The sequence below is a fragment of the Castor canadensis genome, chromosome 1 (assembly GCF_047511655.1).
Source record: "Castor canadensis chromosome 1, mCasCan1.hap1v2, whole genome shotgun sequence".
NCBI lineage: Eukaryota > Metazoa > Chordata > Mammalia > Rodentia > Castoridae > Castor > Castor canadensis.
Window position 1 is genome coordinate 157,899,583 of NC_133386.1, and position 24,629 is coordinate 157,924,211.

The window sequence follows — 24,629 nt, forward strand, 5'->3', positions numbered from 1 at the left end:
TTTTAAATTTTTCTAAAATGCTAGTCCAATCATGCAACTCCCTTGAGGATGGTCACCAACGCACTCAGGAAAATTCCTAACACTTTCTTCCTTGCCACAATGTCCCATGTAAGCCAACTCTTGCCTTCACTAGCTCCTGGACTCTGACCCCTCCTCATCATGGCCACCTTGCCACTCATATCCAGCCCCAGTCCCTGAAGAGCCACACACACAGGATCTCACCTCTCCTTGCACACACTGCTCCCTTTGCCTGGACCACTCTCCACTCACTCCTGTGCACTCATCTCCAATGTCTCCCCCTTAGGCCTCAGCTCCTGAAGAAAGTCTGCAAGACTACCTTGCCTCCCAGAGTCTGGGTGTGCCACCCTTCATCTACCCATGAACTCGGAGGCAGTCACAGCCTGGTTGGATTCCTCCGAGCTATAAGAGGAAGGGGACAAGGCGTTCCTCCACGCTCCTGTACCCACCGCATCTCCCACTGAGTTTACGTGCAGTGTGAGTTCAGAAAGCACTGGTCAAATGAGGTACCTTTCTTTGCAGTGCCCTCAGAGCACTGTGGAGAAGGAACAGTGACCACTCTTTGTCACATGCTAAGGAGAAGGTGCAGCTGTACTGTGGTTCACAGCCCAAAGCTACCCACAGCCTGTTCTGAGGGTGTCTAAAGTCCTCAAGGGCCAGTCCAGGAAAAGGGGCTGCTGACCAAGCATCTGTCTGACTCACCGGGCAGAGGAGGGAGGGAGGAGGCAAGTGCTAATTGCCCGGTCCTCTGCTCCCAAAGGAAGGCCCAGCCTTTGAAGCTACAGATGGGCCACAGAAGAGGCAGGAGCATCCAGTGTGGTGATGCCATGGCTCGTGGGCAACTCGGAGCCCACAGGAAATTATTAATAAAGAAATAACAACCGTGGAACACTTTGTGTGGATAAATAATGACACCCTGTCTTCTCCAGTAGCCTGGCCTAAGCACTTTGCAGCCACAATCCGGTTCATCCGGCCCTCCTGGAATGCCAGCACAACTAATGGAGGAGCCCTGTGGGCCATTCCAGCTCATCCTTCCCCTAGAGCAGCCCACCTGGTTAGGCCAGCCCTTCTGGGCCCCTCTCCTCCGACCCCTGCTGTGCCAATGGGCTGGAAACTCCATCTAGTCTGATGGCAGATTGGTTACGTCTCCAGCATGTACCCCTGAATTGAGGGCATTTTGAAGCTATGGCCAAGGTGATCCTAACAAGAAGTCAGTTAGCGCTGTTGACCGTACTGTCTGATCTACTTCTTGCTATTTGCCTTGTTTGAGACTATCTCTCTTCCCTTGTCTCACCCACAATTTATTTGTGCTTTAAAAACTCCTTACACAAACAATCCCAAACACACTTTTGCACACACATCTCTGCATAACTCATTGTATGACTTTTCAGATATTGATTTCTTTATAAAGAACCCTTTATTTCATTCAGTATGTATGTCCTATCCTTCAGCTGCAAACACCTTGTATTTATCATGGCTTTGGAAATCCTGCTTACCCTTTGAACTCTCTCCCTAACTGTCCCTGGCTCCCACTACAGGTTGTTATTCACCTCTCCCTGATCTTTATGGCTCCTGTCTTTCTCCTGTAACCAGATAGACTCCTTGGCATCAGACTGAACCTCAATTATTCCTTTAGTTCCTCCGCCCCGCCCCCCGAAGACTTAGTTTCAACAATTTAGTATATGAACTGGCAATTTTTTTCCATAAAGGGCCAGGCAGTAATATTTCAGGCTTTGAAGGGCCTTGTATTGTCTCTGTCACATAGTCTCATGCTTCTGTTATTTGTTTATAATGCTTTAAAAATGTAAAACTCATTCTTAACTCAAAAGCCATTCAAACAGAGGCCAAGGGCTGGATCTGACTCATGGGTCACAGTCTGCCAGCTCCTGCCTCATGTGCTGTATGCCCTGTACATGTGGGAGACATGAGGCTGTGTGAAGCATGATCCGTGTCCACAGAAAACACCGATCTAGAGGAGGGACAGTCCCAAGTAGGCCATTATAATCATGATGGGTGACACAGGGCACTGCAGGAATGAGACTTGCTGAGGGAGACCTTTGAGTTGAATCTAAACATCTAGGAATGAAGTGGAGGAGAGGAAGAATGAGATCCAGGCAAGAGAATAGCAATCCAGGGCATGAAGTGGTGACCAGCACTACATGTCCTGGAAGCTCCAGGTGGAGGACACTGAGCATGGTACCTGGCACAGAGTAGGCAACAGGCCCTACCCCAGCCCCCAGCACAAAGCTAGTCTTGAGTCAGTGCTTAAGAAATATTTTTAATTTGTGTGGTTGTTCCATTTCCTCTTCATATTTTGTATTCTCATAAAAATCATGTGGTTTGGATATCAAGTATCCTCCAAAGGTCCATGAGGCAGCCATCCTTGGCCCCTCTCCTCCAACCCCTGCTGTGGTCCCCCCACTGTGGTGCTATTGGCAAGCAGTGAAACCTTTAAGAGGTGAGAATAGTAGAAAGTCTTTAGATCCCTGGGGAAGGGGTGGTATGCCCTCAAAGGGAATTATGGGACCCCACCCCCTCTCTCCTCACCTTTTGCTCCCTCGCCATGAGATAAGCATTTTTGCTCTGCCACATGCTCCATCCATGATAATCTCACCATAGTCCCAAATGCGTGGGGCCAACCCATCATGGACTGAAACCTCCAAAACTGTGAGTCAAACCTTTTCTTTTTGTAAGTTGATTATTGCAGGAGTTTGTTATAGTGGTGAGAAGCTAACTAACCTAAATTCTTCCCACTGAAGCAGGTTTACTCAGGTATCTGTGGTGGCCAAACTGGCACACATAGCATGTTTTCTTCAATCCTGATTCTATTTTTTGCTCTACTACCAACATATCTTGGTGGAACAAGTTATTCCACCTCTCCAAATACCAATTTTGTACCCATAAAGGGGACATAATGATAGGACTTGCCTCTTGAGAATATATTCAGGAGTCAATGAGCCTCTGGCAAATGACCTACAAGTGGTGACCAATGAAAGTCTTCCCCATCTGCATGGCTCAGAGCTTTCAAGGCAAGAGATTCACATTGAGAGTAGTTGACAGAGACTCACTGGCAAAGGGAGAGTGGGGGAGATAGCCTAAGGGTGCTAGCTAAGAGCTAGCACTTCCCTCACCAGCCAGCTCAGCTCAGGATGGGCCCGTGGGCAGCAAGGTGCCCACTGTCTCAGAAACGGTGAGCATCAGAGGCTAGGGGACCATGCAACATCCACCTGGCAGCACATAACATCTTCTAAGCCAGAAAATTTAGGTCTCAGGCAGGCAGAGGGACCAGGAAGCATTTCCATGGCACAAAATACAGATTTGTGAGTGCTTGTATTTGCTCCTGGCCTTTCTTCAAAAAGAATTTGAGACAGGTTGCAGCAAATTACATGCATGAAACATGGCTGATCTGATGGAAAGAAAAAATTAGAAAGAGTTGTAGCTCAAGAGACAGACTAAGCATTGAATTTGGCCCTGAACCTTTGAGCAGGAAAGACAAGGGCAGGGAAGGGAAGAGAACAGGACAAATCCTGAGCAAGCATTGGCCCACATTGTCATGAAAGGAACTTCTGTACAGCAGCCCTATGATAGTAAACATTAGCACCTCCATTTGCAGAGCCAGACACCTTGAGAGGCTACACCATGCTCTATATTTCCTATATGCCTGTGTTTAGTGTGCATCTACTTGTGGCAGACACAGTGTGGATTGCACACAGTTTTATTTATTTTTTTTCATTTTTCTTTTATTATTCATATGTGCATACAAGGCTTGGTTCATTTCCCCCCCCTGCCCCCACCCCCTCCCTTACCACCCACTCCGCCCCCTCCCTCCCCCCTCTCAATACCCAGCAGAAACTATTTTGCCCTTACTTCTAATTTTGTTGAAGAGAGAGTATAAGCAATAATAGGAAGGAACAAGGGTTTTTGCTGGTTGAGATAAGGATAGCTATACAGGGCATTGACTCACATTGATTGATTCCTGTGCGTGGGTATTACCTTCTAGGTTAATTCTTTTTGATTTAACCTTTTCTCTATTGGCCTCGGTTGCTTTTAAGGTATCTGCTTTAGTTTCTCTGCATTAAGGGCAAGAAATGCTAGCTAGTTTTTTAGGTGTCTTACCTATCCTCACCCCTTCCTTGTGTGCTCTCGCTTCTATCATGTGCTCATATCCAATCCCATTGTTGTGATTGCCCTTGATCTAATGTCCACATATGAGGGAGAACATACGATTTTTGGTCTTTTGGGCCAGGCTAACCTCACTCAGAATAATGTTCTCCAATTCCATCCATTTACCAGCGAATGATAACATTTCGTTCTTCTTCATGGCTGCATAAAATTCCATTGTGTATAGATACCACATTTTCTTAATCCATTCGTCAGTGGTGGGGCATCTTGGCTGTTTCCATAACTTGGCTATTGTGAATAGTGCCGCAATAAACATGGATTGCACACAGTTTTAATTCTTCTACCAATCCTAGGAATTCAGATTATACAGATGAGGAAACCAATGAAGACCAGAGAGGTGAAGCAATTCTCTGACACAGCCAGTAAGTGTCCAAGCCAAAGTTGCCACCCACAGGAGTTTATTCCTCCTCCCTTCTCACCACCCTGTGATCCCAATTTCTCTGACAACTGATTTTCTTTGTACTACCTTCCAGAATAATTTCCTCACATTGGAGTCTTAAGTGGGGGGCAGAGGAGACACTGAGTGACACAATAGTCAGTTATATAGGAATCCAGGAACTGGGTTTAAATGGGGAGGGGAAGGGGGTGTTGCAATTTTTGTGTGTTGCCTTCTGGTTTTGCTTAAACAACACACACACCAAATTGGCTTGCATCTTCCTCCTCCTATTGGCTTATTTCCATGATGGGTTAAACCAAAGTGTAGCGTTGAATGTGAGCTGCCAGGGCTGAGGCACAGGGTCCCAGGACCCACTCAGGCAAGGGTGAGCAAAGGCTGTTAGAAACAACACACCCAGGGTGGTTTGAATTTGCAACCCTCCCCATTCCCTCCCTCTTCTCTGGAGCTGTGATTTTATGACACTTCAGTTTGCTCTTTCTTGGGGCCAGGCACCTCCTCCAAGCTGAGCCAGCCTTTTATGGCCATGGAGCTAATTAAGTAACAGCAACTCAGGGGCACTTGGAAAGCAGCTCTAGCCACAGTCAGGCCTGGGCTGTGCAGCTAAGCACCTTCAGCCCAAGGATGTGACTGAGCATCAAGCTAGTCCTCTGCCCTCTCTCCTGCTGGCCCCAAGTCACCTCTGTCGCCTCTGCTTCAGGAACACTTGAAGCCACTTGTTCCTGAGCTACTTGGAGATTTCCAAGAGCAGCCTGAGGATCATTGCACCCAATCACTGTTTTCATTTCCACTCTGGGTGCTTTTTGCACCAGGGGGACATGCAGTTGAGCTCTGGGAGGCATGCCAAACTTTCTGGGTGCCAGCCTTGGGCCTGAGTGCCATCCCAAAAAGCAGGAATGGCAGTAGCTCCCAACTGGCAATTTTTATTAATAAAAGATTACAACCAACCCCAAAAGTAGAATTCCCCAGGGAAGAGGGGGTAAATCTCATCTTCCTTCTCCCAGTTTTTCAGGGAGCAGTTTGTTTTCAGGTGTTGTCCTGCGTCTGGCTTTCCTCCTCTGAACAAGATGAGGGGAAGCCCATAAAGGAATCTCTCAATGGACGTACAGTGACAGCTGGAAGTTTCTGTGAGTGAAGTTGCCCAGAGAGCAGGTTTTCTTGAGCCTCAGGCTTCTCACCCTCCTCCCCAACTCATAGCTCCCCCCTCCCCACCCCACCCCACCCCCACACCTCCTTCAGACATTTCACTTCCTTTCCTGAGCTTCCTGCCCACTGTTAAATGCAGCAGCTACCATGTCTTTCATAGAACTTTGCTGAGCCTCAGTTTTCTCATCTAAAAAATGGGAGAGCAGTAAACCACCTTGAGGAGTGTGGATGAAGATTGAAGTAGGGAAGCAAAGAACTCAGCAGATATACCAAAGAGTAAGAGTCTGATTGATATAGTAGCTCTTCTAATGCACCCCAGGGCCTCTGTGTGCCTCCTTGTCACACCCTCTACACACACACACAGCAGCCCCTCCTCTTGCCTTAACAGACAGTAACCTCAGGGATTGTTAGCATAGTGATCCAAGATTCCTACACAATGCGTCCTCAGTCTCCATTTACACTTTACCTCTCATCCCACTCATCCATCTGTATTTCCCTGACTCTATACCATGGATATACACTTGAACTAATCACAGGTTTCAAAAATTCCCTGACACCTTTATAATTGTTGATTCTTCCTCCTACTGTGTCCCCCTTCTTACTTGCTAAACTCAAGTACCTCTCCCCAGAAGAGTCTTTCCTGACTCATGTTGCACACATGCATATGCTCCTGCAAGGGGTGACTGCAGTCTCTGAGCACCTACTGCCCATGCCCTGCAGTGCAAGGCATTTCTCTGTAAGGACCAGGGAGTGTATGGGTGACATTTTTATCTTCCACACAGTCTTTGAGTTCCATATGAGGAACATTTCATATGCCTCCTCACACAGGACACAGCACATAGAAGGTATTCAGTGAAAATCTGTGGAATGAATGCATGCATCACTGTTCTGACTGAGAGATGCTCCAGCTCTCCTCCCTCCAGTGGATTGGACCAAAGTTACCCCAAGTCCTCCTTAAATTAATTGATACTTGCATAGAAATTCATAATTTAAGTAAATTTTCACAACAGTATAATAAAAAAAAAAGATAACAATACTTGTAGCCAAGATGGTGCCAAAAGAGAAGAAGGAAGCTCCTGCCCCTCCCAAAGCTGAAGCCAAAGCAAAGGCACTGAAGGCCAAGAAGGCAGTGCTGAAAGTTGTCCACAACTACAGAGTAAAGATATACATGTCACCTACCTTCTGGCTCCCAAGGCAGCCCAAATACCCTCAGGAGAGCTCCCCTAGGAAAAACAAGCTTGATTGCTATGCCATCACCAAGTTCCCCATGACAACTGAGTTGGCCATAAAGAAAACAGAAAACAATAATGTACTTGTGTTCATTGTGGATGTCAAAAGGAGGGCACATGTTCAACTGGCTCCTGATTATGATGCTTTGGATGTTGCCAACAAAATTGGAAGCATCTAAATTTGAGTTCAGCTGGATAATTCTAAATATGTATGTTTTTTTTCCACTATAAAAAAAGGATAAGAATGCTAACATTTGCTGAAAACTTACTCTGTACCATGCATTTGATGTGTATTCTGTCACTTACTCCTTACAACTTTATGAGATAGATGTGATTGTTATGACCATTTTCCAGATGGAGAAACAAAGTCTTTGACCAAGAGTAGGAAAACGGACCTCATTCTTAGACTCTTTAGTGTTCAATTGTGTGCTCCTTCTATCCACCTTGGGAACCTTGTTCTAGCACCTTAGAAGTCAACAGAGTCATCATTCCTCAGCTGCCTGATTTCTCCCTTTTAATTCCTCAGCTGCCTGATTTCTCCCTTTTAATTCCTTCTCTATTCTCTTGTCGCTGTGTCCTGCTCCCTATTCCAGAGCCTGGCCTCATAATAGGAATACTCTGGGTTGCAGGGTTGCAGGGTATTCTCTGTTGTCTTGACCAAGAGAGGGAACAGGGAGTGGAGTGTGATGATCTTGTGTCAAAACCAGCTCTCCCAACTTCTAGCTGTGTGTCTGTGAGCAGGTGTCTTGGTCCCTCTGTGCTTCCACATTCTCATTTACAAAATTGAGATAGTACTACCAAGCCTAGTGGTTTGCTATGATGATTTAAACCTAGCTCAATAACCAGCTTGTTGTAAATATTGAAATAAGTGTTTCACTCCCTACCTTTCCCTTGGGGGAAAAAAACAGAAGTCTTTTTTTAAAAAATTAGAAAGCAATTTCTATGGCATTGCGCTCAAGGAAACCATAGCAACCGGCTTCCTGCAGCTTGGTTTCCGGCCTTCTCCTGCTGTACAATAGTGCTGGGACACAGCCTTTGTTATCTGGGTACCCCAGGGGAGATGGGAACGTCACTTTCTGTGGGGTGGAATTGCCCAGGCTGGTGGTGGTGTTATTTCTGCCTTTGGCCTGGACCTCAGTGGCCACAGGGATGCTGTGATTTCTGGCTCGATTCATCTTCTGAGGGCTGCCTCATTGTGGTCATGCCAGAGAAGCTGATCTCCTTTTTTATGAGGTTAAAAGCAGCATTTGGTTGGGTCAGAAGAGCTTCCTGACTCTCCTTAGATCTTTAAGACATTTCTTAGGATATAAAGGTCACAAGAGTATCATGGGATGGTGTGTGCAAAAGTGTGTGTGTGCATGTTAACCACACCAGGAGCCAAGCAATGCCTCTGAAGGGCTGAATAAAGGAAGCTAGCTAGAAGCTGACAAGTTGGCCCTATAGAACAAGGACCTCCTCTTCCATACCGGCCTCTGCAATTGGCACACTACATTCTGATCCAGATCAAGGTGATGCTTGTCCCAGAGTGCCCTGTGTCCTGACACATGTCAGAGTTGCACTTGTGCACCAGCATAATCAAACCTAGTTGCTGTGGTCTGTCTGTGAAATGATTTCCAGGCAAGGCATTTAGCCAGGAGAAAACTAACTGCATCAAAGGGCATGGCTGAATATCGCCCCAGCCCAGGATGACAGATTGCAGAGAACCTAGGCAGTGGGAAGAAAGATAGTAAGATAGGAAAAGCCAGCATCTGACTGTGGTTAGTACCATGGGACTTCGTGGGACTTACCCTACAGCAAACTCAGAGGCCTCCCAGACCAAGGGCTGCTTCTAGGCATGTGGTCAGGGCAATGATCAATGCACCCTCTTTGTTTTATAACCAAGGAAACTTAGGCCCAGAGAAATACAAGCCTTCCTCAGTGTCACACATCTTACTAAGCATAGACTTTTTGTATTTTAGGGACAGAATGACTCTTGAAAGTTATCTTTTCCAATCTCATCAACCGATAAATGACAAAACTGAAATTCAGGGTAAGAAATTTCTCAGGGTCACAGAGCAGGGGAGAAGACACATAGGCCCTGACTGTATGTGTTTATAATTGATCTACCCAGCAGTCAGCACACTATGGCCTGTACGCTATATCTAGCTGTCCATATTTTGTAAATAAAGTTTTATTGGAATACAGCCATGACTATTCATTTACCTATTATCTATGACTGCCTTTATGCTATAAAGGCCGAACTGATTAGATGCAACAGAGACCATAAAAATCACAAAGCTTAAAATATTTACTATCTAGCCCTTTATAGAAAAAGTTTCCAATCCCTGGCCTAACCCTCTGAGGTTTTTCCAAAGGTCTGGAAACTGCTGGCCACACTCCAAGTGTCCTTCCTCTTTGAGAAGAAAAGAATCCATCCCTGTTGCCATATCAGAGATGGGCCAGAGAACCTTCTCCCTAGGGGACACTGTGTCCCAGGAATGAGAAGGAGGGAAGCTGAGAAAGGAAGCCTCCTTCAAATGGGTCTTGAGAGTCACAGCTCACACTTAAAGAGAGCACAAGACAACACAGATGAGAAGAAGAAAAACAATAGCAAGTACAAGTGGCTGCATGCCAGGTTCTATTATAGTCTTTGAATATAGAGTTGGATCTTTATGACAATCTGGGGAGACAGGTACAACTAGGCTCCCCATTTCATGCATGAGAAGTAGAAACATGGTAAGATTAATGGCCAAACCTAATACATTAGTCAGCTTTCCATCACTATAGAAAATACCTGAGGCAACCAACTTATAGAGACAAAGGGTTTATTTTGGTTCACAGTTTTACAGGTTCATGATTGGTTGGCTCCACTGCTTTGGGACTTGTGATGGTGGAGCAACACTGTTTGCCTCATGGCTGGGAAGTGAAAGAGAGCAAGAGAAAGAGTGTCACAAACCCTCCAAGAGCCATGAGGCCCCACCTCTTAAAGTTTCTACTACTTCCCAATAGCACCAACATATATGACCCTGTAGCTTTCCTTCTTGTCCCTTCATCAACTGGTTAGTGACTACTATTATACATGAGTTACTATGAAGCTATGCTAAGCTCTGTGATGGACAGAAAACAGAGAGAGAAACATCAACTGCCAAACCTGTGCCAGAGGAGCCCACAATGAGAAGAGAAGGCAGCTGTGTGATCAGTCACTGTCTATGGTAAAAGTAGCAGTGACAGAGGAGAGACACACGGGTAAGATGTCCAAAAGATCAAGGTATCATATTCTGGAATTCAAATGTTAAAGACTAGGGATTCAGAATGCTAATGTCTGGATCAGCAAGAGAAGAAAATCTCTTTTGTGTAAGACAAGAGGAGGTAGGGCCTACACAGCACTGACTAGTATGTTCCCCAGTGGCAGGTCTATAAACTCAGAATTTTCCAACTCCTTCCAGAGCCAAACAAAAAGCCTCTCCCAGGCCAGATCAGTTGTGACATTCATATTATGTTAACTAATATTTACTGACATGGAAAGATTCCATAATATATTATTATATGTAAAAAGCAGGTTAGAAAACAGCCAAATTAATACATTTTGGTTTTTGTTTTTTAGTGTATATGTCTATAAACATATATACAGAAAAAGGGCTGGAAGGATGATTGCAAATTTTAACAGGATGTTTGAAGCTGTTACTTTGTCCCTCTGCTTTTTCTTTGTTTTACCCCCTTTTTTGTCAGTAAACTCACATGATTTTGTTTTTGAGAGTTTAGAAAAAGGAGTGAAGATTCCATACTCTTCCCCAACCCACTCCCAACATCTCTTGTCTAATCCTCCCTTCAAGATTTGAGACAAACACCTCCTGCTCCAGGGACCCCCTCTGATTCCTGATGTGGCTTCACGCTCCTTTAGTACGTTGTGCTCCCCACACCACAACCCTTCTTCATGGGGATTCTTCTTGATACCTGGTGTACCTGGTTCCCTAATGATACAGACATTGGATGTGAGTTTCCTGAAGGCAGTGGCTGTGTCTAATATATTTTTGGATTTCTGCACAAGCATAGTACTTACCATATAGTATGCGCTTTACACACTTGCAAGAAATGAAGGACTGTATATAGAGCCAAAGGCAGGAGGAATGGCCCTTGGAAGACAGCCCTTCACACTGAGTCCAAGGGCAGGTGTATGTATAGGGGGTGCCTCACCTGGAGCGAGGGAAATAACATTCCGAGTAGTAAAAGGAAGGGGAGCACAGTGGGTCATCCCTCTTGGCTGGAGTGTGCGATGTTTGAATGTGAATAGTGAGAAGTCAGGTTGGGAAAGAGAGGACTATAGAAAGGGGGCTGGAATTAGAACTTGGGTGTCATTCCAGGGACTAGAACAAGCCTGTTCCTCCCTTAAAGAACGTGACTCCTGCCCAGCAACTCATTGCTTTCACCCCACCCACTCACCAGAGCTTTTCCTGCCTTCTTGGCTCCAAAAGTGTGCTGGCTTCTGTCCTGAGCAGCGTGACCTGCTGCCCATGAGTCAGGGTCTCTGCCATTCCAAAGTGACTCAGGCTGTCATTTCCCCTGTTTCCCGTAAATGCCCAAGTGAAAACTCAGTCTGAATCACTTTATTGTTTTTAAGGGTTTTTTCCCCCTACCCTCCAATTTTTTAAATATCAACTATCCCAGCCAGACCAGTGGAACTGAATGAATGCTAAGGAACTGCAGGACACACCACATGCCTACGCATGCAAGAAGGACACGGAACCCATTACACCTAAGGGAGCAAGAATTCTGTCTCTGTTCACACCTGCTGTGCTCCCTTGAGCAAGACTTCACCTCTCTGTACCCGTTTCCTTATCTGTAAAATGGAGATGATAATGCCTGTTTCACAGAGTTGTTATAAGAATGGGAAATGAAGTCTGAAGCAAGTGGAATATGGCAGGCTTTTCAGTATGGGTAATTATTATAAAACATAATTCCTTCTATCAGGAATGAGCTCATGTAGGAAAAAGATGTGGATCTCCTGCCTTCTGTCCACTTGTCATTTCAAAAAGAATCGTAATGGGCTTTCCAAAGTCTACACATTAGGAATTTGCTTCAAACTGTTGATAAATCGTTTAGTGCAATTATGAAGAGCCAACATTTGTTGAGCACTTACCATGTGCCAGGCACTGTTCTAACACTTTGCATTAAATAATTAATTTGATCATCACAAATCTCTTTGGTGTAGGTATTATCATTATCCCTACTTACAGCTAGAGAAGGAAACTGAGACTTGGAAAGCTTCACTGATTTTCTAATGGGACTGAGCCAGGGTTTGAACACAAATGGTCTGGTTTCAGGATGTATTTCAGGGCAGCAGGATTCTCTCTGGAACATCCCCTGACTTGGCTGTCTGTCCTTTATGTATTTTGACAATGTGCCATGTGCTGAACTATCATCAATTTCCACTTCAATTTTCAAAGGTGAGTTTGGTTGTCCTCATTTTCCATGTAGGGAAATTGAGGTTTAAACTCGAAGAGGTGCCCAAAGTCAGCGACAGGGCCATCATTTGAACCCAAGTCTTTCTCCAAGCCTGGGGTGGTTCTGCCACACTGTGTAACAGATGGCTGAGTAGAATTTTTGTTTTGGAAGCTTCCTGGCTTGATTATTTGGTATTAATGGCCCACTGGTCTGCTAAAATCCTCCTAAGCAACAACTAGTTTGATGGGATCCCCTTGGACATGTTCCTTGGTACTTCACTCCAGGGAAGTTTCAGCTCTGAGAATATCTAGCCATCCTCCAACAAGCTGGGGTTTGAGGACTAGGAAGTCACTTTGCAAAGCTTGTGTCTACAGTGTCCAGAGCTTCTCTTTAGTCCTCCAGATCAGGTGACCAGGAAGCCCCCTTGGGAATGTGCTGAGATCAGTGGGCACATCCAGTGGGATTCCTGTGGACTTAGAATGTGTCAGGTGACTGTCAGCTCAGGAACTGCATGGAGATTTCATTTAGAAATCGGGACACTCCACCTGAAGGAATATAATTGGGAGGGAATAGATGGGTATCCAGGTTGTTAAACTAGTTTGTGCTGGCCATGCAACCCTGTCCAAGCAGCTCAGGGATGGGCAAGCTGTGGGGTGAACCTCTCCTTGTAGGCTTCGGGGCCACAGACCACTATCAGAGCCTCAGGCAGAGTAATGGATGCATCCTCTGGACAGGTCTTCACACACACACACTAGACTCATCCCATGTACATCTGCCATAGCGCACTGACCACTTATCTAGATTGAAGGGTGGGACTCTCATGAGAAAGAAGGGGCTGATAATGACAATATCCTAATAATAATTACTTTCATGTGTTTGCAATGGGTTGAGTACTGGGTCTAACTTTTTACATGCATACGTTGTCTCATGATTCAATTAGTATCCCCACTGAGCCTTAGAGAAATTAGTGAGCTACCCAGAAAGGAAATCATGCCGAGTACTGTGTGGATAATCTGTTGAGCACGTTGTGAAGTGCTTTCATGCATGGCCTAATTAACCCTGCAAGAACTCTAGTAGGCAGGTATTTATTAAGTCCATTCTTCAGATGAAAACACTGGGGTTTAGAGAAGTGAAGTTTCGCCCAAGGTCACACAGCTAAAAAGGAGGACTCAATTCAAACCTAAGGAATCTGTAAAATAACTGTGAGAGCCTGGCTCTGGCTAGAAGCTAAAGGACCTGGGTTTCAGTGGTTGTTTTGTTTCCTATGTATGAAATTGGCTGTGTGACTCTTTGAGGAAGGGAGAGAACTCTGGAGTTAGGGAAACCATCAGTGGTCTTGTTTTAGGACTTGTGTAAGCTTGTTAAACAGAAAAGGCCAGGAAGAGATGAGCTTTGTTTGTCCTCCAAACAGGTGTCAGAACGAACAGAAAGTCTTATGGTACAGTGTGGGAAGGCAGGGCTCAGTGATGTGATTCCTAAATGACCAAAGATTGAGTTGGGTCATCCTCATCTTTAGCTTCATTGATCCTAGCAAGGTCTAAAAATTTATAGACCATATATAATTGGATACAGAGAAAAGCATATGGCTCAGATCTCTACCAAACCCTCTGTGCTGATGACACTGGTGCTTCCCTCAGCCAAATAATCAGAGAGAAGGTCAGATGAGGCCTGGATGCTCCCTTGAAGTGCCCTGGAGGACATCTGGGTGACTCTGTGGGTCTCCACTGCCTTGACCTCAGGGAAGCAGAGACATGCAGAACACTAGAAGGACAGGACTTCAAGTTAGGTCTGGGTGAGCTGTCTCTGCCCCTTTCTAGCTAGGTGACCATACCATGAGCAAGTCTCTTAGCCCCATGGTCCTAACCTCTACTCCACAAACCAGCACAAGTACAAGGCCATGTTTCATCAGTCACCAGGGAAGTGAGAAAAATAAAGATCTTCAATTGGGCCTGCAAAGGTTATAACTTTATTAAATTTAAGACACAGACCTTTATTTTTATTAGATTGGCTATTACATTTTTGGCATTAAAATATCCTTTCTTGGGCTAGAAACGTGACTCAGGTGTGGAATGCCTGCCCCACAAGTGCAAACCCCTAAATTCAAACCCCAGTACTATAGAAAACAAAACAAAACAAACCTTTTTTTAACCAAAAAGTGAAAGTGAATGTAGATGTAGCATTTAAATTTTTTTTTAATTCTCATTTTGGAAAATTAAATAAAAATCAGTAAACCATATATTCTCCTCCACTTTTTTAAACTTACTCAATTGTATAATCCAAAACCTGAAACCACTGACATAATTTCCCTGAATATTTGTTTCTTTGTCTGTGAAGTGGGGATAATTAGCTCCCTCCCCCTTGAAGAGTATTATGATAGGAGAGTGAGGTCATATACAATCTGTTTGTCCCTGAACTCAATTAAAATAAAATTGCAGTCATCCCTCAGTATCCACAGGGGATTGAGTTCATAACCCCCTAAGAATACCAAAATCTATAGATGCTTAAGCCCCTTCTAAAAATGGTATAATATTTGCATATGACCTACACACATCTTCCTTTGTTCTTTAATTCATCTCTAGATTACTTATAATACCTAATACAATGTCAAAGTCATGGAAATAGTTGTTGTACTATATTGTTTAAGGGATAATTACAGGGGGAAAAGTCTACACATGTTCAGTACAGAGCAAAATCTACTTTTTTCCAAATAGTTTTGATCTTCTGTTGGTTGGATCTGTGGATGCAGAACCCATAGAAATAGAGGAACAGCTATCTACGTCCTTTTCATGCCAACTCTCATGGCCTAGGTCTACTTAGGTGCTACCCTTATCACAGTGACCCCATCATTTCTGAGGGGTTTCCCAAGATAGTGACTCATATGTCAATACCTGTTGTAAGGCCACTGCAGTGCTGGCACAGTTGTCACCACTGCTGGCTGTCTCTGAGACCTCAGTGGTAAAGGTCAAGTGCTTCCCTTAATCCAAGGGTCCTCCTTGTTGTTTACACTTCTCAGAAGAGGGACAGCTGCTCAGACACGCCCCTGAGCCTGGAATGCCCAAGTACTGTCTAAATGATTGTTACCACACTTGCTGCCTCTTGAGCTGCTGCTTCCCACCATGGGAAACATTAGAGTTAAGGCTCCTGGGTGGTTTCCACAAGGCCTAGGGAAGCTTAGCACCCCTAGACCACCCAAGGCCTCCCCACGCTCAGGTCTAGATCTGATCCCTTCATGCACCCTACAGTGAGGGGTGTGTTTCTCTCATCAGGTCCTGAGGCTTACTGCATCTCAGGCTCTTCAAAGATGATAGACTATGGGGACACCTACTCCCTTCAAGAGAGGAACCCCCACTCCATGCTCCAGAGTGGTCTTGCCAAACAGCCTAAAGAGCTCCTTGCTGGTCATTATTGCCAGCAGTTATGATAGCCTGTGTCATGGCACTTTGCATGTCCTAGGTGTTAGGTGAGTATTGACTTCCTATCCTAAGGACTGCACTCCACAAGAGCACAGGCTCTTGCAAGGCTAGGGCTTGAATCTAAAGGTTCTGTCTGTGGATTTAGGATAGAATGGGGGCAAGACCCCAGTCCCTTAACCACCCTAATGCCTCCAAATGCTGAGCTCAGTCCAGTCCCTCAGAGGAGGCCCCAGCCATGATGCCAACCTGGCCTGCCTCCAACAATTCCTATGACATCTTCATTCCAGAAGGCCCAGCAGACTCCACAACTCAGAGTGTTTGCCTGGCTTATCCTGCCCTTCAGTTCAGGAGCTCTGTCCCTGCCTTTAAATCACCTTAACTTCAAGCCTGGTGGGAGTTCCCCTCTCATTTCAAAGGGCCTGTGATATCATCTGTCAATGGGGACCAGTTGAGCAAGAAGTCTTGGGGATTTCCAGTCCCCAGCAATGGGGGTAGGGGAAACTGCTGTTGGAATCAAGGCCTGTGGTCACACCCCTTCTTAATCTCACTTGAGCAGGTCTGCAGGTCTAGCCAGGCTGGGGAGGCAAGATCCACAGGCCCCAAGATAATGTTAAGGAAGATGAGGAAAGAAGAGCAGAGGGGAGGGGAACAGATCCAGGGTTCCCATAAAAGGCCATGCACTTAAATTCTTCCATTCTGCAAAGATGTATTTAGTGCCTACAGACATAAGACATTTGCTGTCCATTGAGAGTCTTACTGTCCAGTAGTGTTTTTCACACAAATTTGTGAGACAGCCAGGCACAGCAGGGGAACAACTGCAAGTGCAGCAGAGCTTGGCTTGGAGACTTGGAAGTCAGACCTAGCTCTGCTTCTGATGTGCTAAGTGATACTGATTAAGCCACTCTGCCTCTCCCATTCTCAGTTTCCCCATCTGTCAAACCAAGATGCATCGGTTTCTTAGGGTCCCTATTGCTCTGGCTCTAGGAAGAGAACAAGACTGTTGGAGCCGTCCTTCCCCCCATGCTGTACTCCGAGTGCCTTTGAACCTGGGATGATGCTCAGGACTCAAGTATTTCCTAAAAGGAAAATCTCATTTCACTTCCCCCTCTGTTCACTCATCTGAGGCTCATTGTGTCCTCAAGAACAAAGCCCAGAATTGTTGGTGTGGATCCCCACACTCCAGCAGTGACAGTCTACTGCTAGTCCAGTCCCTTAACTAACTCAGTGCCTCCACACAGTCTCTTCCTTCCTCTCCTCCTCACTTGGGTGCCTTCCTACTCAAATTTCCAACCTCAGTGGTGTCACTGTCTGTGTGACCATGTCATTTCCTTGACACCCCAAGATATGCTTCTCTTGCTTTCCCTATGATTAACTTATCTCTTATAGTCATCCGTCAACATCTCCCCACGTCCCTCTCAGATGTGAGTTCCAGGAGGGCAGGTGATGTGTCCACATCAGCCCAGTGCCTGCACACAAAGCAGGCTCTCTGCATTTGCTGAACAAGTCTTGGCTTCCCTGTGGTTCAGAGTGAGGCCCTCCAGGTGCTGGTAGTCACCCCTCCAGTTCTCCGCAACCTGAGGACAAGGCTTATCATCAAAATTTCATTCATCCTGGTCCCCTCTCTAAAAGTTACCTGCCTAAATAAGTCAGGCCCAGGGCCTCCAGAATGGAAGTAAGCAAGCCATATGGAGAGCACGATAGTTCTAAGGCATCAAGAGACCCAGAGGCTGGTCTTGTCATTGTCACATCTTGGCTCTGTGACCTTCAGTATGATACTCCATAAAGTGAGGGGGTTGGACTCAATTATAACATTTAACCTTTAATGGGTACTTATATTTTTTGCCAGGCCCTGGCCTAAGCCATTTATGTGCTGTGCAGGTAATCCCACAACATCTATATAGGGCAGGCACGATTATTAGGCCTGCTTTACAAATGGGGAGATTGAAGATTAGAAACTTTATATAACTTCCCCAAGGTCACATGGCTACAAAGTGGAAAAGCCAGGGTTTGAATACAGGTTTGTGTGTCTGCCTCCAGATGTTGAGCTGTGGTTCCCCTCAGAGGACCCCTGACTGTTATTCTAGGAATGTGAGTCTGCTTAGAGTCTTAGAAGAGGCATAACATGGTCTAAGAGATATAAGACTAACATGGTCTCAGTACAGCTTTCTTCCTGGAAGCAGGGAGTTGTACAGGCTTTAGCCTACTGTCCCTGAGACACTGGCAGTCCTGCTAGCCACACAGCAGCTCTGCTGCATTAATCCTTGAAAGCCAAGAAACAATTGGAAGTGTTTCTTTTCTGGAGAGCTAGTCTCTAGATTAAAGCCTTCCCTCTCAGTTACAACCATGTCTCAGGCTTGTGTTTAAATTTAAATTTCCATTGAAATATTACAGATTCTTAGAAAAGAGCATGCGGGTTTCATGAATTATCTAAAAGTGAATACACCCATGTAAAACTGCCACCCTGATGGAGACATAGGACACTGTTGGCAACCCAGAGTCCCCATCTTGCTCCTCGTCATCATTACATCCCAGGTCCTGTGTGCTCTGATCTGAGAATAGTCCCTGGAGCTATGGAAAAAGAATAAGAAGTTAATTTTCAAATTATCTTTTCATCTCCAGGGGAATTTTAAGTGTGGAAGCAGGAGGAATTCAACACAGGATGCACTAAACCCTCAGACATGGCAAATAGCTGCATATTCCAAAGAAAAAGGAAGAATAGCTTGATGTTCTCAAACCAGAATGCCATTGTGTTGTGCATGTGCGTGCATGTGTGTGTGTGTGTGTGTGTGTGTGTGTGTGTGAGTGTGTCTGTGTCCATCTGTCTCACGTAAGCAATGTAGGATTTTGCCAGCCGGGGAAGGAGGACCCTGTAGAATCACAAAAGATGAATGCTTTCCCCTCTCTGACTAAGTCAGGTCTTACTGAGAAAACAGATCATGCTTAGCTAAGTCTAGGAAATTCATCTACAGCCTGTATACTCCAGTCTTACCTTCCCATCCTCCAACAAGGTGAAGTTGGTACAGATTCCAACCTCCCAGATCTGCCTACAATAAGACCTACCATCTGGTTTCTACAGAAATCATCAAAGGGGCTGAAAAGGAGGAAGGAATCCACACAAATACCTCCTACTTGGAAGGGGATCCCCCATGGGTTAGCACATTGTTAAGTTCGAGGTCCCCCACATGAGCAAAGGATCCCATGTAGTGCCTTGCATTCACGTGAACATGAAGACCCATAAGCCAAGAGTATAGACAACTCCAGACCCTAAGCCAGACCTTGACCTGTGTGTGCAATATTCTCCATTCCAACAAACACGTTGGACAGGGTGAGTTTCTGCCCACTACCTCCGCTGGGTGACAAGTTGGTGTCATATCATGCTTCCCAGACTATATCAGGAAGGACACAAAATCACAAGATATACCTGTGGCCAGCATCTCCCTAAGCATCAATTTTACCTTAAAATTTGGGAAAAAATTAAAATTAAGCAAAACAAAGTCAATTCAGAATAAAATGACAAAATTCAGATGCCCTTTAACATTTCAAAGTGAAGTTTTCTGTCAGGAGATATTAGGGGTGCTTTCTGCACTGAGCACTAACCACTTAGGGGGGTCATACCTGCTCTTCTCTGCTCTCAAGGGTACTTCTGTAGACCCGTCTGATCAACACTGAAGAAGCAGTAATGAGTGTGTACTGTACTATGTAGGCAGAGTTATGATCAAGCCACACCACTAAGAGCACAATTTTGATGGAAAAATCATATAATCATTCTAGCTATGCAAAAGCAGTGGTTTTATCAAGTCCTGTAGGCATCTTCCCTGACTGGAAGAACTCAGCAGCAGAAGGACACTATACATCTCCACCAGGAGTTCCCAGACACTCTAGGATTTATGAGGAGGAAGGATCCCAGTGTAGCTATTCTCTGTATTCCGTTCTTCACCCTGATCAAGGCAAACTTGCTCTGGAGAAAGCTCACATGGCAGAGTCATGGAGGCCAGGCTGCACCAACCTCATGCAGCCCGTGGAGCACACAGAGATGGATAGTCTGCAGAGATGATATAAATCACAGCAAGGGAGTTGCCACACCTAAGTCAAAAAACATGTTAGTGCAAAGAATAAGTGCAGAGACATCATCAGGAGATGGGGTGAGAAGCCAGGGACCATAAGTGAGAGGAAAAGGAGTGCAAAATGGGGATGCAGGACCAGGGCTCAGGTACAAAGCCATGAGCATCTGCTGAGGGCTAGTGGAAGGGCTGAGAGTGGCCTAGCTGGGAGGAGGCCTCGTCTCCCAGACTGTATTCACAACCAGCCAACTAAATTGTCATTCTTGATTTTGACTTTACTGTAATTGCTTTCCAAGTACTTATGTTGCAAAAAAAAAAAATTATTCCTGAGAGAAGATGAGGATCTTAAAAAGGAAAAGGGCTTATTTTAGCAAGCATTAACCCTTTTCAGATGATTTCATTTGGGGACAAATTCAGCTGATCAGCCTGCTTCGTCCATTGGCCCCAGCCTTGCCATTGTGTGTGTGCAGGGTACTAATGTCAGTGTAGCATATAGATGTGAGACTTGCATCACGAGGGTGCTGAGCTGAAATGGAGAGATTGTCATGGTTTCCAGATACAGGCTGTTGACTCTCATCTGAGAATCTGACAAATGCTACGGAAAGAGCTTCCTGTGTGGATTTGATTCACTTAAAACTATTTTACTATTTTAAGACCCTCCTTCCTTCATTCCCATGTTTGCCACCTTACAGGCTCAAGCTGTCCCTCTAGGCCTCTCCTGGCTAGTCATGACGACATGGCTAAAGTCTGGGGGACCCTGAGTGTTGACTGCTTACCAGTTGTATGATCCTCAGCAAATTAACTTCTTTGTACTTTAATTTTGTCATGTAATGCGTTGTGAGCATTACATGAGATATGTACAGAGAATTTAGAATCAGTCTCAGCATACAGTAAATGACTGATATGCTGTAAGAAAAATGCCACTTAAAGTTCGTGGAACCCAAAGGAGGCAAGGACATATATGTTGGTTCCCGACTATAGGTGACCACTCTGAGTGGGATCAATGCAAAAGTCAAGGTGGAGGGGGAAAAAAAAACTCTCCTTAGGATTTCTCTGGGTACCTTGATAAAGGAACTGATTCTGGTCATATCAGCTAGAACAAGGAGAAGCTCCTGCAAGAACTGTGAAGTTCTTCTGTCTAGGTTCTTCATTTGTAGACTAGGAGCTAGAAAATGAGTTAACAAAGGTCACACAGCAATTTCAGAGTCAGGAATAGAGCTGAATCTCCAACCTCCTAACAAGGGCTCGTGCCATAACACTATGCAGACCACAACAAGTTTTCTCTCTTTGACTTTGTTCTGCCATAGCTCTCAGAGCCGTGAAACCAGGTATCCTGAAGAATGAGCTGGCCAGAGCATCTTAACACATATTAATTACAAATAAATAGATTCACTGTGATATTTTCATACATGCAGGTAGCATGCATGGATCACATGTATATATTCAAAGAAAATGAAGTTAGTATACAGAGAGATACCTGCATGCCCATGTTTATTGCAGCACTGCTCAGAATAGTTAAGATATGGAATCAGCCTAGGCACCCATCAACAGATGAACGGATAAAGAAAACATCTTACATACACATAATGAAGTATTTTTCAAATTTTAACGTGCAAATGAACCAGCTGGAGATCTCATTAAAAATGCAAACTATGTTATGGTAGGCCTGGATGGGACCTGGGAATCTGCATGTCTGATGAACTCATAGGTAGTGTTGCTGCTGTGGTATCATAAGAGATAACAAGATTTAGACCAGCACCATCCAGTAGAAATAGACTGCAAACCACATGTGTAATTTTAAATGTGTTAGTCACCACATTAAAAAATATAAAAAGGAAACAGGTAAAGTTAGTTTCAGTAATATATTCCATTTAACACAATATATCCAAAATATTCTCATTTCAACATATGATCAACATAATAAAAATTATCAATGATGTATTTTACAATTTTTTCTACATGATTTTTTTGGTTGTACCAGGGTTTGAACTGAGGGCCTCAGACTTGCTAGGCAGGCACTCTACCACTCCAGAATCTGCCAGCCTTCCGCATGAAATTTCTGGAGTTCCGTGTTCGCTCTACTCTCAGAGCACATCTCAGTCCGGAGACTTGCACATTTCAAAGTCTTCAGTCTCCACATGTGGCCAGTGCCCCCAGTGCAGTTCTAGGCTATTTCTCAGAGGATCTCAACCCCCTGTGCTAGCCAAATGGGACCATATTGGCTCTTGTTATAACTCTTCTCACATTGGTGTGCCCACTTAGACCACCCCTGCCTCTTTGTCATGGGCAAAGATGGGCTGCTTTAGCCATAGACCATGAGGCATGGCAGTCTCCTCCCCACCCAGCCCTAGCTTCCTATGAACACAGTAGCCTAGAGAGGGCCCAGGACCATGAAGACTAAAACCTACCTTCCTTCATTCATTTCTGAGTAACACTGGGTATCTCTGGGCCAGGAACTCCTCTCTGGATTGCACTATGGTCTCAAAACACACAACAAAGTGCTTGAAGGCCTGTATGTTCTGCTCTCACTTGGGAGAATAAGGCTGAGAATACTTTCCACATGGCTCAGGCCTTGCCCCTGTCTGGCTGAGTGGTTGAAAGGGTTTTGCAAAAGGCCAGCCATGACTGCAAGAGACACAGGCTGTGATTCCATGGCCAGGTGCCAGCTTGACATCTGTGGGCCCTCTGTGACTTTGGGAGAAGCTCTTCTTCTGCCAAAGAGACATCAATGTGTTCATCTGACAGATCTGGCTGAGCACACAGACTCACTGGAGGAAATCCCTACACCAGCTGAGGTCCTTTCTAAGGACTGGGAGGTCTTGTCTACATCAGAACCAAGGCCATGAATGTCTTCTCTGATCTGTGATTCGCATGTGACTCACCAAGCACTTCTGCTCACATGTACACCCTGGAAACTCATGTCCAAGAAGTCAGGTCATTAAGCTCCTTGAGCTGATGTTTGCTTCTGCTTGCTTTTGTCTGAGAAAGCTCGTAGTGTGGTGCTATGTAATGCTGAACAAATGAATATCTGGAAACATCTAAATATGCTGTGGTCCATAGACAAAACAGCCACATCTATCGGGATGGTCTGATTAACGGTATTTTCTGGTAATGCAAAAACTGCTCATTTCACTTCTTGTTTTTTGCAAATCCTTCTAAACTTGCATGGAGTTTTCCCTAACGTAGAGTATAATGAGCAGAATCAGAGCTCATCCAATGCCTTAGGAGCATTACTTGCTTCCACAGGCACTTTTTTTTTTTTGCATTTCTATTGAACATAAAAGCAAGTCCTCTTCATTCATTCAATCAACAACTATGTACTGAGTACCTGCCATGTGCCTGTCCTTGTTCTGGGCTCTGCATGCAGCAGAAGAAAATCCTTGCTTTTATGGAGATTATGTTTGAGTGTCTGCATGTATGTTGAGGTAGAGGGAGAGGGACAGGGATGGACAAGAAACAAGCAAGCAGCATGTAAATTATTCCAGATGGCAAGTGCTCTGTGCACCATTGTATACCTGATGGGCTACAAGCTGAAGGCACAGGGCAGCCAAGACTCCCAGACAGTGGCTGTTCCCCTAGCAGAACAGGTTTTGCTCCCTGCCCAGGCTCCGCAAGAGATCTGACCCAGATCAAGCCTCAAGTTCAATAGCATCCCGTTCCCAATGGCTAGGACTTAGCAATTAAGCAGGTAGTTTGATGACCTCCTGCCCCCCTATTATCAGATTCATTTTCTCTCTTTTGCTTATCTACTATCAGAATGCCTCTGCCAGGTGCTCAGATTCCTCTGTGTTTGAAGGCAGAACTCTGTGCATGACCCTCACCCTCCACGGGAGCTCCTCATGATGGGAGGGGAAGCAATGGTGTGTTTGGGGTGAGATAGTGGATGGATTGCCATGAGAATGGAGCAGCAATAGCTACAGGAAACATAAACAACAGTGTTCCATGAACCTTTTATGCCGTGTTGGCCAGGAGCACCAGGCTGTCACACACAGTATTCATTTGTCCAGTGTTTGAAGCTGAAATCTACCATAAATACACCATGACCCTTCAAAGAGAGGCCTACTTTAAGAGGTCACCAAAGTCATCTTTGGAGGAAAATAAAACAAAAATATATTTACAAAACATTGCCCTTCAGGGAAGTTGAGAACATTTTTCCTATTTATGACCCAATCCTTTTCCACTTGACAACATTGATGGCTCTCCCCCACCCTCACCCCTGCCCTCTCTCCTGTTTTAGGTGGGGCTGAAATTCACATAGTTTTCTGCATAAATAACAGGCCTAGTCCAGTAAAACCTGAAAACCAGTGGCAGGGGAACATTTGAGACCAGCACTATTTGCGGGAGGAGAACAACAGGGAGGAAGAACACTGAGTTGTTTGCTCACTAGGGCAAGCCAGGGTGTTCTTTAGAAAAATTTCTTCACTGTAGCTAGTGGGAGAATGTCAGGGGACCAGACTGGAACATATCATTAGGAAATTACCATTTTTTGTCAAAGGTAGTCATTATGGTCAATTTCATCTGGTACCATATAAAAATAAACAGCTACCATTATTGATCACTGCCTGTATGCCAGACATTGAGTTGAGTACTTTGCACGGATTATGTCATTTAGCCTTCACAGTCACTAAGCAAGGTGTATCTTGGGTTTAACTCCCAAATTGTAGATGCTAAGATGAGGATTTGTAATTTAGTAAAGAAGTACACTGGGCTATCATCTACCAATAGTCAGTCATTAGCCTCAGGCTGCCCCAGCCTTGGAGCTGGG

At 45.0% G+C, this 24,629-nt stretch overlaps 1 protein-coding gene and 1 pseudogene across 2 annotated transcripts in view; both read left to right on the forward strand.

The window, feature by feature from the left end:
• Nav2 (neuron navigator 2) overlaps positions 1 to 24,629 on the forward strand; it is a 686,981-nt gene that overhangs the window by 279,194 nt on the left and 383,158 nt on the right. The window lies entirely within an intron of this gene.
• On the forward strand, positions 6,496 to 7,974 carry LOC141421497 (large ribosomal subunit protein uL23 pseudogene; annotated as a pseudogene).